Source organism: Manis pentadactyla, chromosome 2 (genome assembly GCF_030020395.1).
Source record: "Manis pentadactyla isolate mManPen7 chromosome 2, mManPen7.hap1, whole genome shotgun sequence".
NCBI classification, from domain to species: domain Eukaryota; kingdom Metazoa; phylum Chordata; class Mammalia; order Pholidota; family Manidae; genus Manis; species Manis pentadactyla.
In genome coordinates, this window is record NC_080020.1 from 50,142,764 (window position 1) to 50,165,529 (window position 22,766).

General features: G+C 42.6%; 1 protein-coding gene across 2 annotated transcripts in view; it reads left to right on the top strand.

The window, feature by feature from the left end:
* The window catches only part of MCC (MCC regulator of WNT signaling pathway), a 407,995-nt gene that overhangs the window by 192,140 nt on the left and 193,089 nt on the right, over nucleotides 1-22,766 (top strand). The gene's annotated exons all lie outside the window — the stretch shown is intronic.

Consider the following 22,766-nt stretch of genomic DNA (forward strand, 5'->3'; position numbering starts at 1 on the left):
TGCCAGGCCTCACCTGCTCAAAAGACATGAATTGAAATTAGTTACCTTAGAGATATCAAGGACGGTTATAATCTGGCTCTTAGAGTGATTTCTAGTTTTGCTTTACTAGCATTTTCAGCAAAATAAGCAAAAAGCTGGTACAGTCTAGAAATAAAGCAAAAAGTGCTATTAACCAATTTTGAAGGCCACAGTGACTTTTCTCAGATTTGAGGCTATACTAAGTGTCTGTGTCCAGACGAAAAGTAGACAGTATGTGCAGGAATCCTGTTTAACTATCTCAAACGTGTGCTCCCTTAAATTCTTAATTTCAATAATGATACAATTGTCTACCTACATGTACAGGTAGACAAGTTCTTTGGACTTCAAGCTCCTTGACTCTGCCATGTTGTCTTGCCTCTAGACCTTTGCATATGCTGTACCTTCTGTCTGGAGAACCCATCCTAACTACCCTTTACCTTTTCTAGGGCCCCTTCCCTGAACTACCCTCTTAATCCTGGCTCTGAATTTCCACAGCACTCTTCTCTAATTTCCCCTTCCTATGACACAGTACAAGATATTATAATAGCTTGGTGAGTGCCTGCCCTACTCCCTGGCTTCTGAAGGTGTAAGTTTTTTGAGGTTTATTGTCTTATTTTCTAGAATATTCATAACACCTGGCCAAGCATGTGTCATACATAGTCGATACTCATTTAACATTGTTAAATGAATGAAATAAGCAGTGCTGGGATGAGGATAGGCTTTGTTGCAGTCAAACAGGGGGTGTTATCTAGCTGCCTCTTGCATGGAAACTGGTAGAACCAGGAAGAACTCTACTAGAGATAATTGGGTTGGTACAGCTAAACATCATGCTGATTGCTTTTAAATTAGAACCTTCCATTTGCATTCAGTTTATTTGGGGTGTGGTGAATTACCAGAACAGCAGATACACCCAGTTTAAAGTGTAAATTCATTCAAGGCAAATATTTTGGCTTATCTGTGCCATTGTTCAGTGAATAATGAAGAGTTTACTGGTGAATAAAATATTGATGTGGCTGAATCAGACCAAACGAGCACTTTTGAATTTTAGAATTTGCTATGTCTTAAAATATTACTAGATGGATCTAAATTACTCCCTCCACTGTGTTTGCATACTCCAATGATAGTATGTGTATTTGTCCCCTGCCCCACTGTCCTGGGGCTGATGAGGACAAATGCTGAGCTGCTGTCCTATATACAGACCAGGAATTAGTCTGTGGTGGGGGCCAGTAAGTATTTAAATGAAAGTTCTACCAGACCCTAACAACACCCTATTCTTCCTGAGGCCGTAAGGTAAAAATGATTTGGTTCTCTGACTGTGAGTCTTTGCTCTGGAGCTAAGTGCAAAGAAAGAGAATACAAATTAGATTTTTCTTGTTTGCAGATGACAGAAACCCAACTCAAATTGTGTTTCCTTCAAAACAGGAAATTGATTTCTTGTTTAGTCAGGAATGTGTTCCCCAACAACAAAAAATATGCAACTAACACCTCAAGTAGACTGGGGATTAGTTTTGGAAGGAAGTCTGTCCATGGCTGGGAGATGAATTTGCAGAAGCTATTCTGCATCTTCCCCCATCCTGCCCCACCATTCTTAACACGTGGCTTTCATCCTCAGTCACAAAATTGCAGGATAAACAGGGAAGGAAGAGTGCAAGGATTTTTCTTCAGCAAGTCTTAGCCTTTTTACCCTAAGGGAAACCGTCCCCAGGACATTACTCTAACTGGTCATGTTGCAGAGGAGGTTGGAAAATGGAGGTTACATCAGCCAAGTACAGTGACTTTTAAACTGTTATACTGGGAAAATCCAAGGAGTTGGTTTGCTTTTTTTTTTTTTTTTTGGTTAGATCCAGAGGATCAGGTCCTTCCCGTAAAGTAGTGTCCAAATGGACCATTGAGATGGAATCCTACGTTCCTGATGAAGCATAGGCCACTTGGAGAGAGGTACTCTAAACATCTAAGTCAAATTCTCTATTTATCCTTAGGATCACGGCATACTTTTGTTTGCTTCATACAGGAGCTCTGATGTTCTTGTATAGCGTTGTCCCTCCTGGACTTTTTAATTGTCTGTTTCCTCATTAGTAGAAGAAACATATATTTTCTTTCTCTCAGCACCATAGTATACTCTCTTAATTATACAACTTTTTTGAATGTTTTGTTATGAGCTAACTACTTTCTAGACCTGCTACAAAGCTGTAATCTTGAAATTTCTTTTCCTTTTATTCCTGGATTAATTTTACATTTTCTTAGATTCTATATCTTCCTCTTTCTTAGACATATTTTTCATTTTTCTGGAGTATATTTTGAAATAACTTTTCAGAAAGAGTACATGGTAAGCATACTTTGCAGCCATGCTTATCTGCTCTCATACTAAATTGGTAATTTGGCTGGGTATGAAATTCTAGGTTCAAAATAATTTTCCCTTACCATTTGAAAGGAATTTATTTCTAGCAGTCAGTGTTGCTAAGTCTTGTGCCTTCATATGGACCTTTTCTTTGGAAGTTTATGATGCTTTCCTTCTCCTTGATATTGTGACCTTTCATGAGAATCTTTTTTCATTTTTTCTGCTTAGCACCTGTGGGTACTTTCAGTCTTCAGCTCTTAGAAATCTTATTTCTCTCATTACTTCCCTTCCACTACCTTCCCTTGCAGCCCCCCTTTTTTGTAAATTCAATAGATTGATGTTAGATCTCCTGGATTAATTCTTATCAAACTTTCTGCCTTCTTTCCCTCACCACCCCCTGCCAGTTTTCTCTATTGAAATTTTAACTTCCAATCAAATTTTTATGTCTATATTCTTTTCATAATATTGTGTCCCAGGTTTTCTTTTTTTTTAATTTTTATTCATTAATCCTTCATTTATTCATTCAACAGACATTGGTTTAGCGGTGGCTCTTAAGAAAACTGTTAATCATGGAAAATGTCAACCATAAACAAAGGTAGAGAGAATCGTTAATGAAGCCCTGGGGCCTGATCAGCCAGTGTCAACAACTGCCAATGATTTGCTTGTGTTTTGCATTTATACCCTTCTTCTTTTCTGGAGTATTTGGCAGAATTTGCTATTTTGAAACAATTAGATTTATAGCAAGTTGCACAGAGATGTCCAAGAGGCTGGGGCCCCGTCCCAGGCTCCAGCAGCATCGGCACCTTGAATGTCCCGCAGGCGACGCAGGGACCATCCCAGAGCTGCTTGTGCTTGTGTATGTCTGCGCAGTTTCACCACCCGTGTGGATCTGTGTGGCACACTGCACACAGATCCTTGTGCTGCCTCTTTAAACAGAGGTGTTTCTATAAGAAACTCCCCAAATGTTTTCCAGAGTGACTGCCCCATTTTGCATGCCCGGCAGCATGGGGTGAGGATCCACTTGCTCTGTATCCTGGCTGGCACTTGCTCTTGTCACCACTTTGCAGGGGCCATTCGAGCAGCGGCACGGTGGTTTTGCTTTGCACTTCCCTGATGGTTAATGATGACGAGCGGCTCTTCATGTGCCAACTGGCCACCTGCATGGCCAATTTGGTGAAATATCTTTTGTCCATTTTGGAAGTGGATTGTTTGCCTTTTGGCTGTTGAGTACTGCTCATCCTTTTCATTGATACTTCCCTCTTTTTTCCTGTAATATTATTTTTTTTTTGTAGATAATTATTTTTTATTGAAGGGTAGTTGACACACAGTATTACATTACATTAGTTTTAGGTGTACAACACAGTGATTCACCATTTATATACATGATAATTCTAGGTACCAGCTATCACCATACCAAGTTGTTACCATATTTTGACTATATTCCTTATGCTATACATTACATCCCGGTTATTATTTATTTTACAGTTGGAAGTGTGTACTTTTTGTTGTTGTTGTTGTTGTTGTTGTGAGGGCATCTCTCATATTTATTGATCAAATGGTTGTTAACAACAATAAAATTCTGTATAGGGGAGTCAATGCTCACGCACAATCATTAATCCACCCCAAGCCTAATTTTCGTCAGTCTCCAATCTTCTGAAGCATAACGAACAAGTTTTTACATGGAGAACAAATTCTTACATATTGAATAAGTTACATGGTGAGCAGTACAAGGGCAGTCATCACAGAAACTTTTGGTTTTGCTCATGCATTATGAACTATAAACAGTCAGTTCAAATATGAATACTCATTTGATTATTATACTTGATTTATATGTGGATACCACATTTCTCTCTTTACTATTACTATTTTTAATAAAATGCTGAAGTGGTAGGTAGATACAAGATAAAGGTAGAAAGAGAGCAAATGTAGATGATCAGGTGTGTGCCTGTAGACTATGTGTTAATCCAAGCTAGACAAGGGCAATAAAACATCCATGTATACAGAAGATTTCTCTCAGAACAGGGGTGGGTGAGGTTCTAAGCCTCACCTCTGTTGATCCCCAATTTCTTACCTGATGGCCCCCCTGCGACTGTGCCTGTCTTAGGTTGTTCCTCCCTTGAGGAATCTTACCCGTCTCTGGCTAACCAGTCATCTTCCGGGGCCACAAAGGGAAATGTAAAGTTGGTAAGTGAGAGAGAAGCCTTATTGTTTGAAAAGGTTAGCTTTTTACTTCTTTGCATATTTATGCCCTGTGGCTTCTATGCCCAGCATTTGTCTTGAGGTATCTTTACCACTTGGAAGAATTATGATACTCGGTAAATTTGTTATGAGGCACGAATTCTATTTAAGGGTTGTAATTAGGAAGGAAGAAGAAAAGCTATAGAAGTAGCAGGTGGAAGAAAACATGGGAAGATTGATTATTTCTTTGACATATCTTCTTGTAGAGTAACTTCAGCATGTATAGGTTTTAAAATACAAATTAAATTGCACACACACATTAACATAATAGGAGTATAGTTACATAACCAAAGCATACCTGATATTACCAGCCGTCTCCAGTGAAATCAAGAAAACCAGTTAGGCACCTTAGGCATTTGTGAAAACTTATCTATGATATGGTGGATATTGTCCAACTGAACTTGAACAGTCTGAGAGAAATCAGACAAATTAAAACAACCCATTCCTGGGGACTGTTCACATCTCGTATGTTCTTTTAACAGTAAATAGTCTGTAGTTGTAAGATTTTGGAGTGCTACAATTTGCACTTCTCCTAATTCTTGGTTGAGTTCCAACAGTATAGATCCAGTCAAATTTGTTGTTTTACTGTATGCACAGGCCAGCTTAGATATCTCCTTCTTCATTCCCATGGCAAGTCCAGGAACTGGTGGGATGAGTGCATCTATAGCTGTAGCAGTGCATGGATCTTTGTTGGGGTTTTTTGATGATCATCTTCTGGCATGAGTCTTCCCGAGAGTGCTGATGTTGGAAGTTCTTTTCCGTATTGTATCTTAGTTCATTTTCAGGGTAGCCCAATTAGACTTTGATCCTCTGTATAAACACAAACAGACCCTTTGCCTACACTTTTATATGCCCTTTATACCCTTGTGTAGAATTCATTGGAGGTATCCACACAGGAACTGCCTTTTCTTTTTTTTTTTTTTTTGTATCATTAATCTACACTTACATGACGAATATTATGTTTACTAGGCTCTCCCCTATACCAGGTCTCCCCTATAAACCCCTTTACAGTCACTGTCCATCAGCATAGCAAATGTTGTAGAATCACTACTTGCCTTCTCTGTGTTGTACAGCCCTCCCCTTTCTCCCACCCCATGCATGCTATTCTTAATACCCCCCTTCTCCCCCCCACTTCTCCCTCCCTACCCACCCATCCTCCCCAGTCCCTTTCCCTTTGGTACCTGTTAGTCCATTCTTGAGTTTTGTGATTCTGCTGCTGTTTTGTTCCTTCAGTTTTCCTTTGTTCTTATATTCCACAGATGAGTGAAATCATTTGGTATTTCTCTTTCTCCGCTTGGCTTGTTTCACTGTGCATAATACCCTCCAGCTCCATACATGTTGCTGCAAATGATAGGATTTGCCCTTTTCTTATGGCTGAGTAGTATTCCATTGTGTATATGTACCACATCTTCTTTATCCATTCATCTATTGATGGACATTTAGGTTGCTTCCAATTCTTGGCTATTGTAAATAGTGCTGCAATAAACATAGGGGTGCATTGGTCTTTCTCATACTTGATTGCTGCATTCTTAGGGTAAATTCCTAGGAGTGCAATTCCTGGGTCAAATGGTAAGTCTGTTTTGAGCATTTTGATGTACCTCCATACTGCTTTCCACAATGGTTGAACTAATTTACACTCCCACCAGCAGTGTAGGAGGATTCCCCTTTCTCCACAGCCTCGCCAACATTTGTTGTTGTTTGTCTTTTGGATGGCAGCCATCCTTACTGGTGTGAGGTGATACCTCATTGTAGTTTTAATTTGCATTTCTCTGATAATTAGCGATGTGGAGCATCTTTTCATGTATCTGTTGGCCATTTGTATTTCTGTTTTGGAGAACTGTCTGTTCAGTTCCTCTGCCCATTTTTTAATTGGGTTATTAGTTTTTTGTTTGTTGAGGCGTGTGAGCTCTTTATATATTCTGGACGTCAAGCCTTTATCGGATGTGTCATTTTCAAATATATTCTCCCATACTGTAGGGTTCCTTTTTGTTCTATTGATGGTGTCTTTTGCTGTACAGAAGCTTTTCAGCGTAATATAGTCCCACTTGTTCATTTTTGCGGTTGTTTTCCTTGTGCGGGGAGATATGTTCAAGAAGAGGTCACTCATGTTTATGTCTAAGAGGTTTTTGCCTATGTTTTCCTCCAAGAGTTTAATGGTTTCATGACTTACATTCAGGTCTTTGATCCATTTTGACTTTACTTTTGTACATGGGGTTAGACAATGGTCCAGTTTCATTCTCCTACATGTAGCTGTCCATTTTTGCCAGCACCATCTGTTGAAGAGACTGTCATTTCCCCATTGTATGTCCATGGCTCCTTTATCAAATATTAATTGACCATATATGTCTGGGTTAATATCTGGATTCTCTAGTCTGTTCCATTGGTCTGTGGCTCTGTTCTTGTGCCAGTACCAAATTGTCTTGATTACTATGGCTTTATAGTAGAGCTTGAAGTTGGGGAGTGAGATCCCCCCTACTTTATTCTTCTTTCTCAGGATTGCTTTGGCTATTTGGGGTCTTTGGTGTTTCCATATGAATTTTTGAATTATTTGTTCCAGTTCATTGAAGAATGTTGCTGGTAGTTTCATAGGGATTGCATCAAATCTGTATATTGCTTTGGGCAGGATGGCCATTTTGACGATATTAATTCTTCCTACCCATGAGCATGGGATAAGTTTCCATCTGTTAGTGCCCCCTTTAATTTCTCTTAAGAGTGACTTGTAGTTTTCAGAGTATAAGTCTTTCACTTCTTTGGTTAGGTTTATTCCTAGGTATTTTATTTTTTTTGATGCAATTGTGAATGGAGTTGTTTTCCTGATTTCTCTTTCTGTTGGTTCATTGCTAGTGTATAGGAAAGCCACAGATTTCTGTGTGTTGATTTTGTATCCTGCAACTTTGCTGTATTCTGATATCATTTCTAGTAGTTTTGGGGTGGAGTCTTTAGGGTTTTTTTATGTACAGTGTCATGTCATCTGCAAATAGTGACAGTTTAAGTTCTTCTTTACCAATCTGGATTCCTTGTATTTTTTTGTTTTGTCTGATTGCCGTGGCTAGGACCTCCAGTACTATGTTAAATAACAGTGGGGAGAGTGGGCATCCCTGTCTAGTTCCCGATCTCAGAGGAAATGCTTTCAGCTTCTCGCTGTTCAATATAATGTTGGCTGTGGGTTTATCATAGATGGCCTTTATTATGTTGAGGTACTTGCCCTGTATTCCCATTTTGCTGAGAGTTTTTATCATGAATGGATGTTGAACTTTGTCAAATGCTTTTTCAGCATCTATGGAGATGATCATGTGGTTTTTGTCTTTCTTTTTGTTGATGTGGTGGATGATGTTGGTGGACTTTCGAATGTTGTACCATCCTTGCATCCCTGGGATGAATCCCACTTGGTCATGGTGTATGATCCTTTTGATGTATTTCTGAATTTGGTTTGCTAATATTTTGTTGAGTATTTTTGCATCTACATTCATCAGGGATATTGGTCTGTAGTTTTCTTTTTTGGTGGGGTCTTTGCCTGGTTTTGGTATTAGGGTGATGTTAGCTTCAGAGAATGAGTTTGGGAGTATCCCCTCCTCCTCTATTTTTTGGAAAACTTTAAGGAGAATGGGTATTATGTCTTCCCTGTATGTCTGATAAAATTCCGAGGTAAATCCATCTGGCCCGGGGGTTTTGTTCTTTGGTAGTTTTTTGATTACCGCTTCAATTTCGTTGCTGGTAATTGGACTGTTTAGATTTTCTGTTTCTTTCTGGGTCAGTCTTGGAAGGTTGTTTTTTTCTTGAAGTTGTCCATTTTTCCTAGGTTTCCCAGCTTGTTAGCATATAGGTTTTCATAGTATTCTCTAATAATTCCTTGTATTTCTGTGGGGTCCGTCATGATTTTTCCTTTCTCGTTTCTGATACTGTTGATGTGTGTTGACTCTCTTTTCCTCTTAATAAGTCTGGCTAGAGGCTTATCTATTTTGTTTATTTTCTCGAAGAACCAGCTCTTGGTTTCATTGATTTTTGCTATTGTTTTATTCTTCTCAATTTTATTTATTTCTTCTCTGATCTTTATTATGTCCCTCATTCTGCTGACCTTAGGCCTCATTTGTTCTTCTTTTTCCAATTTTGATAATTGTGACATTAGACCATTCATTTGGGATTGTTCTTCCTTTTTAAAATATGCTTGGATTGCTATATACTTTCCTCTTAAGACTGCTTTTGCTGTGTCCCACAGAAGTTGGGGCTTAGTGTTGTTGTTGTCATTTGTTTCCATATATTGCTGGGTCTCCATTTTGATTTGGTCATTGATCCATTGATTATTTAGGAGCGTGTTGTTTAGCCTCCATGTGTTTGTGAGCCTTTTTGCTTTCTTTGTACAGTTTATTTCTAGTTTTATGCCTTTGTGGTCTGAAAAGTTGGTTGGTAGGATTTCAAGCTTTTGGAATTTACTGAGGCTCTTTTTGTGGCCTAGTACGTGGTCTATTCTGGAGAATGTTCCATGTGCACTTGAGAAGAATGTATATTCTGTTGCTTTTGGATGTAGAGTTCTATAGATGTCTATTAGGTCCATCTGCTCTACTGTGTTGTTCAGTGCTTCCGTGTCCTTACTTATTTTCTGCCCAGTGGATCTATCCTTTGGGGTGAGTGGTGTGTTGAAGTCTCCTAGAATGAATGCATTGCAGTCTATTTCCCCCTTTAGTTCTGTTAGTATTTGTTTCACATATGCTAGGGCTCCTGTGTTGGGTGCATATATATTTAGAATGGTTATATCCTCTTGTTGGACTGAGCCCTTTATCATTATGTAGTGTCCTTTATCTCTTGTTACTTTCTTTGTTTTGAAGTCTATTTTGTCTGATATTAGTACTGCAACCCCTGCTTTCTTCTTGCTGTTGTTTGCCTGAAATATGTTTTTCCATCCCTTGACTTTTAGTCTGTACATGTCTTTGGGTTTGAGGTGAGTTTCTTGTAAGCAGCATATAGATGGGTCTTGCTTTTTTATCCATTCTATTACTGTGTGTCTTTTGATTGGTGCATTCAGTCCATTAACATTTAGGGTGACTATTGAAAGATACGTACTTATTGCCATTGCAGGCTTTAAATTCGTGGTTAGCAAAGGTTCAAGGTTAGCCTCTTTAGTATCTTACTTCCTAACTTAGCTCACTTATTGAGCTGTTATATACACTGTCTGGAGATTCTTTTCTTCTCTCCCTTCTTATTCCTCCTCCTCGATTCTTCATATGTTGGGTGTTTTGTGCTGTGCTCTTTCTAGGAGTGCTCCCATCTAGAGCAGTCCCTGTAAGATGTCCTGTGGAGGTGGTTTGTGTGAAGCAAATTCCCTCAGCTTTTGTTTGTCTGGGAATTGTTTAATCCCACCATCATATTTGAATGATAGTCGTGCTGGATACAGTATCCTTGGTTCAAGGCCCTTCTGTTTCATTGCATTTAATATATCATGCCATTCTCTTCTGGCCTGTAAGGTTTCTGTCGAGAAGTCTGATGTTAGCCTGATGGGTTTCCCTTTATAGGTGACCTTTTTCTCTCTAGCTGCCTTTAAAACTCTTTGCTTGTCCTTGATCTTTGCCATTTTAATTATTATGTGTCTTGGTGTTGTCCTCCTTGGATCCTTTCTGTTGGGGGTTCTGTGTATTTCTGTGGTCTGTTCGATTATTTCCTCCCCCAGTTTGGGGAAGTTTTGAGCAATTATTTCTTCCAAGATACTTTCCATCCCTTTTCCTCTCTCTTCTTCTTCTTGTACCCCTATAATACGGATATTGTTCCTTTTGGATTGGTCACACCGTTCTCTTACCATTGTTTCATTCCTGGAGATCCTTTTGTCTCTCTCTATGTCAGCTTCTATGCGTTCCTGTTCTCTGATTTCAATTCCATCAATGGCCTCTTGCATCCTATCCATTCTGCTTATAAACCCTTCCAGAGTTTGTTTCATTTCTGAGATCTCCTTTCTGGCATCTGTGATCTCCCTCCGGACTTCATCCCATATCTCTTGCGTATTTCTCTGCATCTCTGTCAGCATGTTTATGATTCTTATTATGAATTCTTTGTCAGGAATACTGGTTAGGTCTGTCTCCTTCTCTGGTGTTGTCTCTGTGATCTTTGTCTGCCTGTAGCTTTGCCTTTTCATGGTAATAGGAATAGTTTGCAGAGCTGGGATGAGTGATGGCTGGAAGAACTTCCCTTCTTGTTGGTTTGTGGCCCTCCTCTCCTGGGAGAACAGCGACTTCTAGTGGCTTGTGCTGCGCAGCTGCGCGCAGACAGGGTTTCTGCTTCCTGCCCGGCTGCTATGGAGTTAATCTCCGCTGTTGCTGTGGGCGTGGCCTGGTTCGGGCAGCTGCTCCAAAATGGTGGAGTCGCGTTGGAGGGGGAGCTGCTGGGAGGCTATTTATCTCCGTAAGGGGCCTCCCTGCTCCCTGCAGCCCAGGGGTTAGGGTGCCCCGAGATCCCCGGATTCTCTACCTCTGGATTAAGTGTCCTGCCCTGCCCCTTTCAGACTTCCAAAAAGCACCCGCCAAAACAAAACGACTACAAAAAAAAAAAAAATTTTTTTTAAATTAAAAAAATAAAAATATAAATAAAAAATAGCTGCTCATTTTTCTTTATTCTCTGGCGCCAGCCTCAGGCATCTGCTCACTGGTCTTGCTGCCCTGTTTCCCTAGTATTGGGGTCCCTATCCCTTTAAGACTTCCAAAAAGCGCTCGCCAAAACAAAACAGCAAAAAAAAAAAAAAAATGGCCGCTCGCTTTTCTTATGTCCTCCAGCACCAGGCCTCTGGTACCTGCTCACTGTTCTTGCTGCCCTGTTTTCCAGTATCGAGGGCCCTGCACTCTGGCCCCGATGGCTGGGGCTGGGTGTTCGGCAGCCCTGGGCTCCGTCTCCCTCCCGCTCTGCCTGCTCTTCTCCCGCCGGGAGCTGGGGGGAGGGGCGCTCGGCTCCCGCGGGGCCGGGGCTTGTATCTTACCCCCTTCGCGAGGCACTGGGTTCTCGCAGGTGTGGATGTGGTCTGGATGGTGTCCTGTGTCTTCTGGTCTTTATTCTAGGAAGAGTTGTGTTTGTTATATTTTCATAGATATATGTGGTTTTGGGAGGAGATTTCTGCTGCTCTACTCACGCCGCCATGTTGGCTCCAGACCCCAGGTTTTCTAATATGACTGCACTCAGATTTTTTTCTCCCTTAAATTCTCTTCTGCTTCATGAATCACTGCCTGTTTTTCCTGGGATGGGTTCTGTTTGTTTCCTGCTTGTCTGCCCTTTTTGTTCTTCAGCTTCCCTCAGACCTGATGATCCTTGGTTGCCTATCCCTATTCGCCAGTAAAGGACTAGGTTGCTTGTTGTAGGTAGCTGACTTCATTTCCCTCTGCTGCCCTGCTGATCCTTCCTTCACGAGGAGCACTGGGTGTGCATTCTGAAAGTGGGGGTGTAGTATGTCAGACAGAAGGTTTCATTTTAAGGTGTGTTAGATGGAGTGAGCAGGGCAAGTCAAGGTTCCCTCAGTGCTGGAGAACGTGTCCCCACTGAGGGATCACTTGCTCCCTTTGGAACGTAGATATCTGACTTCAGGGAAAACCCTGCTGCTGCCGTCGTAGGCAAGGGAAGGGCAACTCAAGCTGGGCCTCCATTCTGCAGGCAGTTCTTCAGACAGATGCTCCTTTTGATTTCCACACTTCTAATCTCAGTTTCTGCCAACTTCCACCTCTGCTCTTGCCTCTGCTTACCTGTTTGCATCCCAAGCTCTGCTCTGGTTATTTCTCAATATGCTGTCCTCTCACTTATAAAAGTGTTTACTTCATTGATGTGCCCCTGTGCATTGGGATGGGGAGATATCTTCTTAATGTACAAGCCTTCGGGTATTACATTGAAAGAAAAACTTGTATTTTAGAGAAAGCAACATTCACATGGTGAAAACAATTCACAAAGTACAGGAGATGCAGGCAAAAGAAGCTTTCCTCAACCCTAGGCTCTTGGTTCTCCAGATCCCCCTCCCAGAGGCTCCACTGTTAGCAGCTTCCTGCATGCTTCCAGAAGATCGGTGTGTACATTTAAGAAACCACACCTCAGTCATGTGTAGAACACCCACAGGAGAGAGACTGGAGTCAGGGGCTGCCAAAGTGACCACCGTGGGCGAAGCACTGGTGAGATGGGACTAAGGGGCGGATCCTTGGTGGAGATAATTCCTGAAGGAGATGAACAGGCTCTAGCCACTGGTTAGGTGTTGGCAGGATGTTGGAGATGGCTGGAGTGAGTGGCAGAATGGAGTGTGGTGAAGAGAGAGCAGCCCTCTCAGCTGACTTCGTAGAGGATGAAGGGTGGGGTTTATTTGTGGTCACCCAGTGACTTTACAGAGACTCTGAATGTGTTGTCTCCTAAGTCTATGAAACCTTAATAATTTGTTATCCCCGCTGTTGTTCCTATTCCTTTTACACATTGCCTCAGGCCACTGGAGGGTTTCTGAGACTAACATGCCACAGCAGTTTTAATAGTAGTCATTGAATATGCATTCTTCCCTCTGCCTGTGGAGGAGAGGTAGCAAACTGGAGACCCAGCAGCCAAGTCTAGCCATGAGCACAGCTGGTTGGGTACACACAGTGTTTTGTTTTGTTTTAAACTTGAGTTAACACTTGAGAAAAATTGAGAACTCCCCCAAAACCTGGATTTATGGCTTCTCTTGAGAAAGACGAAGATCTGGCTACACTGAACAGTCTTCTCCACTGTAGTAATTGGCAGTCTGAATACCTTCCCTAATTGCCCTTAGCACCCACCCCTAGCCTACATCTGCATATGAATTACCCTGCCCTGCTGACTCAGTTTCCAGCCAAGCCCCTGTGGTCCAGGTTGTCCTGTTTATAGTGATCCCACCTTAAGAGGTTCCAGACTCTCAGAGAAACTGTCTCTGCCTTAAGGTTTCTCTTAGTATACTTTGTTGTGGTACTTCCCCCCCCCCCCCCCCCCCCCCCCCCCCCGCACACAAACGAATGGGATAATACGGCAACATTAATTCCAAGGTTGAAATCTACCGTAGGCAATACCAACTTTTTTGTTTAAAAAGAAAAAAGCAGGCAGCACTGATGAAGAGTTATATGAAAGAGGGTACCTTCTGGCTCAGCCACACTGATGGAGCTACTCCTGATGGTGCAGTCAGCACATTGCCACTCACAGCGGAGGCGAGGCGACACCTGGAACTCTCCATCTAAAGTTCATAACTAAGAGACTGGATAATTTTATTTTCTTCTGAACAATAGTGATGTGTTAACATGTAGGAGAGTGGAACTGAATAGAACAGTTTTGATTGTATTGCTGAAGCAGTACCCCAAGAAACCTTCTGGATAAAATCTGTGCCTCTTAAGTCAATAAAGAAAAGATATAAATCCTTTGTGCAGCCTTATAGTTGGAAAGAACACTATCAGTTGAGATATTTTGTAGGAATGATATGCCCTAAATTTACCTGTTTTGGGGTCCGTGTTTGTCTAAGACCATCAGAGGGAGTTCCCTTTGTACATGTAGGTCGACCTTGGACTAACCCCAAGATTTCTAGTCATCAGGACATAGGAAATGGAGGGAGCAGATTTACACATGCTTGGAACCCAGCCCATTAGAAAAAGCCACATGCATTTTCCAGTGTTGACTGTTTTTGTCTTCAATTTTGAGTCACTCACTGAATATTTGATCTTAATGTTTGATCTGAATTCCCCATACTGCTTATGTAAACAGTTTCATGCACTTCTCAGGAAGTGTGTGACACAACTTTGTGATTGATGTTAAGAGTCCAGTAGCAGGAACACACAATCACAGAAAAGATCTGTTAGTCCAAATACCAGATCAGTGTGTAAAGGTAACGTCTCAGTGTGTAGGAGAGCGGCTGCAGGGAGGCGGCATGCTGTGGAGTGGGCTGAGTCAGGGTGAAGGCTCAGGAAACATGGGTTCCAGTCCCGGCCCTGGCTGTCTGCTGTGTGACCTTCCAGCAAATTTTCTCTACATCTCCTTTTCCTCTTGTATAAACTTGTAAAAGGAGGGTGAGCTGATGCTCTTCCAGGCAGTGTTCCCATCTCTGACATTGGAGCAGTCCTTTGTTCTCACTATTTTTGCTTGAGAGACTGGATCCTGGGGAAGGTGCTCCTCAGTGGCTGTCTCCTCAGTGCTGTCGGTTGGCTTCGTTTCCCTTTTTCCTGTGTGACTTCTGACATTGGCAGTCTTCACCAACTGTCTTCTGCTCTTGCTGTGTGCAGTGCACCTGGAGACACTGTGGGAGGCAAGACTGGCTGTGTGGGGAGCCAGTCTTTTTGGTGTTTCATAATGCCAGGAAGTTCTTTTCCTTCCAGATGTTTCTCTTGTTTGGTAGTGGTTCCTAAAATTTTGTAATAGTCTTTTCTTTACCCCCCCTTTTTTTCCTTTGTAAAGGCTGTGTTTTAGAGTCTGAAGAGGCTAGTAATAATAACACGGCAAGTCTTAGAATCACAGAGGATTAGTTAGTGGATGGCAAGACCAAAGAATTGGGGGTAGATGGTGACACCAGAATGAGGAAGTGGAAGGAGGGCCTGAAGGCCATCTCATCATCCATCTGCAATTAGCCTAGCCCCCGTCCCGGATGTGTACAGGCCAAAGTGAGATGCAGCTGCTGCTCTGCACAGCTGTGCTTTCTGACCGTGGACCCCACCTGGGACAGGTGTGTGGTATGTGCCCCAGACCCACAGACACGCACAGAAGCAGCCCGATCGCCTGAGCACAAGCTTGTAGGGTGAGCAGGAGGAAGCGAGGGAAGGTGCCAGTGAGAGGCAATAACTAGTGGAACAGAGGCTGGGCAGAGGCTGGGGAGAGTGGGGCAGAACGTAGGTGGAGGGCAAGGGTTTGTCAGTTGTGAAAGGTGGTGTTGTTATCACAGGAAGCTATGAAGGAGAAGGGTAAGTGTGTGGTCTGGGCACTGGGAGATAGGGCCACGGGGGATTGTTTTTCTTCTGACTTGTCCTTGGTAAAGTAGGGAAATCTTAACTGTCCTCATCTCTCCACTGACCTGATCTTTCTGTGTTGGATCTGGTTCTAAGTGGACCTTTATGTGCTGGGATCAGCATTTGAAGGAGCACAGTTGTTGCAGAGTCAACAACAGGGCCTTGGTGCCGCTCCCCATCAGCTCCCCATCAGCTCCTCATCCCCTTCTGAGTCTGCAGTGTGGGGTCTCATCAGGCCTTTAAGGCAGAGAGCTTGCTGCACTGCACTGGGAACCAGAGAGCATCGCTCTGTCCTGAGGGTGCAGAGAGCTTTTTATGTCAGGACCCCACTGTCCCCATGGGATAGGAGGGAGGCAGTGCTTTACTGTTCAGAGCCCTTCCAGGTAAGTGTGTTAGACCAAGAAGCCTTGGCCTACGTCTCTGTTACCGTTTAGAAGATCTCCAGAGTGTCAACACTGAGGAGGTTCAGGAAGCAGCCAGATTGTCTTACACTGGCCTCATATTTCTGCTTCACTTAGATATGAAATTTATATTCACCCGGGCACTGGTAACATGAGGCAGAGTATTGCACTTACTCTGACTCACAGCTTCCTGTGTGACTCTGATCTCTAAAAGCCTGTTGAGAGAAGGGAGATGCAAGCTGAGGGTATCTCAGAATCAGGAACACTCTTTTGGTGTCCTGGCTTAACTGTAAATAAAGCAAAGCCCCTTTTTGAGATGTAATATGAAGAAATGGAAGCTGTGCTTTTAGCTAAGACTTCAGATACATCCTCTAACACAGACTCTCAGAACCTCAGAATGTTAAGGCTGGAAATGTTGGATACCAGCGTAGTCTGACCATAATGGCCTTGTCAGTCCAAGGCTGCACAGTACCTGGCAGAGAAGAGCATAGTGACTTGAGGCTTCTGACAGTTTGGGTCACGTATGGCCCTATCACTCATTAGCCTGTGTCTTGGGCAAGTTCCCAAACCTTTCTGTGCCTCAGTTTCTGTATTTTAAAAAATGGGAATGTTAGGACTCCCTGTGCAGATCTGTTATGGGGTTGAATTCATTAACAAGGTGAAATGCTTAGCACAGTGCGGGACCCACTCCACGCTCAGCACCTTAGAGCTGGTGTTACTGTTAAATCTCCAGCTTCCTGAGTCACAGTGCACAGAGTACCTGTTGTATCTCCCTACCATCTAGATTTTGCTGATTTCACTCTTTACTTACAAGTAATCAATATGGGTTATTCAAATTCCCATGTCTCCTTTTGGGCCGTTTTATTGCTTCACATCAGCTTTCTTACTTTGTCTTCTGATACCCATAATCTTCTGATCACCTCATGAAATGTGTTTTCTGTTCATTTACATTAATTCCTTGGGCATTTAATGCTACTGATTTGTGAAGCTCTCTCCTGGCTTTTTCTTATGCATTGTCTTTATTCTTAGCCTTCTCTTGAGGCTTTTCTTTCTCTGTCTGGTTCCCTGACTTTTCTTGCTTCTTCCTGCCCCCAATAGTGGGGAGGGCCCCAGGCTAAGCCTGTGGGACTCCTTGGACGGTGTGACTCCCACCATGTGCTTCCTGATGTCTTTCCAGAGCTTGGGTTCAGCATCCAGTCTTGGCCTTTGGATCTGTCTTCACATGTGACCACACCCCACCCCTGCTGCCACCTCTCCAGGGCTTCCTTACATCCCTCCCTGTGGTCATGGAGACTCCATCCTCCCATCCTTCCTCCTGAAGATTTGGAGCCTTCTTTGATCCCTCTGTCTCCTCCCCGGCCCCACATCCAGTTGATGGCCGTAGCCCATTGACCTTCTTTTAGAAGGTCCTTCCTTCCATCTGTCCTCCCTCTTGTCACCAGTCACTGTCATCTCACACCTGAGCTATTGATCTCCTCTCAGACTGCCCTGACTCCAGTCTTTCCTCAGTCCACTCTGAACTGCATTTCCAGAGCTGTTCTATTTAAAATGCTGTCTTGTATGCATCACTTTTATTTCTACTCAAAACTTCTTTCTGTACTAGCAGAAATGTTTACAAAATGTCTGGTAAATACAGTAGAAATTCCTTAGCTTGGCATTGAAAACTTTCTCTAGTTTTTCTTTTCATCCCTGTTCATATTTTTCTCTGCTCTCTGAAATATGAGCCCTTCCAATGTCTTTCTCTGTGTGCTCTGCCTCCCTCCCCGACCTTCCCCTGCTTGGAGGCTCTGTCTTGTGGGCCTCATCTGTGCTCTACTCTTTCTCCCTCAAACGGCCCCACCTAAAAGGGCCTCCCTCTGGTGCCCAGCCCCGCCTGGGTGAAGTCTCCCTCTTCTGGATCCCTGTAGGGTTTCTTGCTGACCCTGTTTTCATGTGTAAGCCCTCTCTTCCTCAGTAGCTATAGACTGCTCCAGGGCAGGGATCATGTCTTAAGGCTGCATCTCCAGGGTCTGATACCTTCCTTGTCATCAAACCATCTGAGGATGAAGGCAGTAGACAGAATGGGTTCTGTAATGGACTGAATAGTGAACAGAGTGGGGAAAGCTTGGATCTCACTTCTGCTTCTGAAAGTTACAAATAATCTTGCCAAAAGTTACAAAGAATCCTGACCTCTGTGAGTCTGTTTTTGCATACTTAAATGTGAAGGGAGCTGATGCCATTTTTCAGGTCCAAAATGTAATGTTCTATGAAGGACTCCAGTGATTGGATTTGGAAACAGGATCTGCACTGCTGCCTCCTGGTCCCTGTGTTGTTAAGCTGCAGAGTGGAAGCGGTTTACAGAAGCAACATGTAACTTCATAAAAACAGTATAGAGAGCATTCATGAAATAAAAGTGGAAGGATTTTTCCTTCAGCACAATCACAGAACATGATGAGACAACTTTCAAAAAAAAAAATGGGAAGCTCAACTGGAGACAAAAGACAGTATCTCCTCTTTGGATTAGTTTACTTGGCTCTGAGCCTCTGTCTGTGTCCTAAGTAGGATTAGCTGCCTCTATTTTCCATTCCTCTGAATTCCTGGTTGAATTAGCAAATAGCAGGTACTTAGAAAAGCAGTCCCTTGGCCTTCCTGTTCTCCTAAAAATGAAATCCACCCCTTCCTTCCCACCCCACCCTGCAATCTGGAAGACATAATCTGAATCCTTTCAGTTCCACAATACATTACTGCTGTTCTTTTTACTGGGGTAAGCTTTTCCCCTTTATGTCCCTCTTCCTCTAAGTCAAGCTGAGACTACTTTTTATCAGAAATTACTTTTGGAAGAATGGATTGACTTCCCACTTAATAATTTAAAAAAATATTTCAATAGGTAGGGATCTCAATGTACGAAATCTCTGATTAGGGGTAAGCAAGTGGAAACATTTTAACTGCCTCTGGAACCCAAAAACTTCTAGAATCTGAGTTTTTGGGGAGAGCCTTAATGCTGGTTATCTTTCCTACCCTTGTTTATAAAATTCTCTTCTAGTAAACCATCTTAGAGAACTGAATCCAAATGTCTCTTTTCTACTAAAACTTCATTCTTTTTTGTTGTCTATCTTCCCCTTGGGAAATATTTTTGGTTAGGAGCTATCTTATTCCAGAGCCTCTCTAACAAGATCTTTTCCTAAAATCTCTGAAGTGAGTGACGCTGTTCTCCTTGGCCTCAGTGTCACTGGGAAGCCCAGACTCCCAGACATTTTCTTATCCCATTAGATGTTGATTACATTGTTGGCCTTTACTCCTGGTGACTTTTTCTCCCCCTTTCAAAGTGGCAGTTGCTGTGATTGAATGGGTTTTAAATTGTCTCAGTAGGAGTTCTTTATAGCTTGGATCCTTTTGGATTTTCCATCATTTCAGGGGAGGGGGTGAAAATAAAAGTATGAGGCTTTGTCAGACATGTGTTAGTGAAACTGAGAAGCTGTACATCCCCTAGGGAGGTTACAGGGTGATGGGATAGCAGAGCATCAAACATTAATCACTAGGAGTTTTGTTTTTTTACGCTGGGTTCCAAACCAGCTATTATCCTGCTGGTGCACATCTTGCTGGCCTCATGTCCTTGATTCTCCAAAGCTATGGTGGTGCAGGCTGAATCCTATTCTGTTAACCCTTGTCTCTAATTAGATTGCATATGACTTCAGCATATTTAAGTTGATCGACTTAAAATGTTCAACTGGGCAAAAAAATCAGATGGTTTAGAGAACATAGAAGAAATTGGTTTGCCCCTTCAAGGGTCTTTGGGTTGAACTTCCATGGGGGAAAAAGGCATTTTTATGTGCTCTGCAGAAGCAAGAGTAACCCAGATGATTTACTCTAACAGGTTTGTTTTTAACACCCCCTTGACTAATCAATACTAGTTTTTGTTTGCCTACTTGCAGGTAGTATTGCTGGTTGAACAACATCAGAGAAACTTAGATTTTATCTGACAAATCTATTGTCACAATGGACTTACATTTCATACATATTTAAGGAGAGTCTCATTTTTAAGATTCTATAGATGTGGTATTTGGGGGATAGTACTCCAGTGAAACATTGTGTCCCTAATTAGTTTAGGGATGTGTCTCTTCCCATTGTTTAGCTGTCTTTACTGCCAGCCTCCAAGAGTAGAACTCTTCATAATCACTTAGTGAAATCATTTCTCCAGTGGGAGAGTGGGTATGGATTTGAACTGATTCTGTTCCCTTCCTTTTGGAGTCTGACATTTTATCTTTCAGAGTAAGTAAATTTTCAGTCACAAGAGATATTCCTCGTAGCCAAATGTATGTAGAAATGCTATTTAAGGCTTTTTTTTTTCCAAGCTGAGATATCTAAGGTTTCATAATGTATAGGCTAAATTACAGAGCAGATGTTAAATGCATTCTCCCTCCAATTCCAGAGACTGGATCAAATGTTATGTAATTTGGAGTATTTCCTACATTTATTTGAAGTATAACTTTTGGAAGATCAAAATACATCATGGTTGTCCTACAGGCTTCAGTGTTTTAAGTCTACTTGTGGGTTATATAACTGAGTATTTTACTGTATTTCATGGAAATTTAGATGATCGTTCTGTGTGTTGTTAAAGTACATCAGTGACTGAGGCCACCAATTTTATTCACATACATATACAATTTGGGGGTAATAGGCATGTTCCTATATAGAAATTAGTTATTTAGATAAGCTAGATCTGTAAGAATCACTTATTTAGATTTAGATAATTTTGCCTTTTCTGTATATCCTATCTAAGAAACATCTTGGCAGATTTCTGTATGCTGGCCTTTCCTGTACTATGGAATCTGCTGACTGTGGCCAGGTCTTTAGTGTTCTAACCCATTGCATAACACCATGCATAGAATTCAAATCTGGGTCAAGCTGGGTGTTGGATGGGTGGGAGAAGCAGAAGAAGGTGGTAGTAGAGCCTGAAGCAAGGAGAGAAGATAGGGAAATGCTGGTTGTGTTGAGAAATATCATAGCATCATGTGGCTACAACGTGGGGCAAATGGAGGGCATTGCTGAGAGAGAGCTGGGCCAGAGCACCATGAGCCCCATCACCAAGGCCTCGAATGCCAGGCTGGTTGATAACTTTGTTCAGGATTCAGAGGAAACCCATATAGTTCTTAAACAGGAGGAAGGGTCAAAACGGTAGGTATGGCCAGCATTTGAATTATATTCCAGAAAACAAGGTCTTGCTCTCATGAGTGTTCTCTGTCTGCCAAAGCTGTGTTGGCATGTGAGTTAATACCTGTTTCTTTTAATAAAACAGTCTTTTCTTTACCTTCCATTTATATGTCCTAATGATTCATTACCAGAAAAGGATTGGTGTAACTGATACTATTCTAGGTCATGTCAGTACTTGATACCATCCCATTAAAGAAAGACAAAAGGAAAAACATGGTCTTAGCCATTTTTAGACCTGGGCTTCAGGAATATACTGGTTGCAAGGTAGGGGGTACAAAGGGCATGGGTGTTAGTTTCAGAGTTCAGTAGACGCTTGACTAGATGTTTTGGTTTAAATTTCTTTTTAAAATAAGTAATTCAGTGGAAACAGAAGAGTTTCCCCAGGCATATCTCACTGTGAACTGGACTTACTTGATGGTCCCAGTCTGAATGGGGAGTGGAAACTCTGGCTACTGCATTTCCTGTGACCCAGTGTCGCTCACTTGTCCGGGTCTTCTCTGACACTTGTCATTGCTTTTTGAAGTTACAGCTTCACTTTCTCAATTTTCTGCAACTTAAGTTTTTCTGTTCTTTTTGGTAAGATTGGAGAGAATGGCTTTCTGAAGCACCCGACATGGGAAACATGTGGTTCTTCATACTGCGTAGGCTTGAGTTGTGTCAGTCTGGTTCCGCTTCTCTGGGCACATTGTGCGCTGACCAGCACCCTCTTGAGGGGCCGCCCGCAACCCCGAGCCAGACCCAGCTGGACGGCGCCGGGACGCCCTTCCAGCCTGCTGCCGTCTGTGACGGCGGGAGCCTTTGTACAGCTGTTTCATGGGAGAGCCACTGATTGTGTGGAAACTCAGACTTTTGGGGTCACGTTTTTATTTTTTAAATTTCTTATTAACTCTTGTTAATTCACATCTCCCTCTCTTTGACTAGCTTTTAAAAAAAACATGAATGTGAGGTAATGTCAAGCCAGTCGGTTTGTCCCTGCCCGCCCATCCTTTCCGACCCCGTTTGGGTGGCCCCCTGGTTCTGTCAGCTCACGGCAGCTCAGGCGCCGCTCTGCCTGCTCTGGCCTCCCCTCGTTGCTGGGATGGGTCTTCTGCTGTCCTCCGTGCTGCTCTCGTGCTCTCGTCTTCCCATCTTCCCTTCCCCTCTGACATCATGTCGGCTCTGGAAAGGAGAGGTGAATAGCGGGGTGGGGGTGGTGTCAATCTGCTGCATTGGACCAGAGGCCTGTGTTAGCTCATTCAAAAGCAAATACTGGAAGTTAGTTGGGTTTTTAAACAATTGTCTCATACAACTCAGGCCTTATTACTATTATAAGATTAAAGGTATCTCTAGATGATTCCTAAATGACCTGTTGATATTACTTAATCTCTGATTCAACCAATTTCAATTTATAGGGCAAACCAAAGATTATAGCAGCATGTGGGTGCTGTGTTCCAGAAGCCACACAATGCCCTGGAAGAACAGTGCAGTGGATAGGGACAGGGGCGGGTACCCTCACACCTAACTCTGTGCAACTCTGAGTTGAATCACTCCTCCACTCTAGGACCCAGGTCCTTATTTTGTGAATAAAGGGTCTCTCCTCTGAAGTGATGTTTAGGGTAAACGTTCTGTGATTCTTAGTCCACACGGCCAATGGGGAGGACACGTATG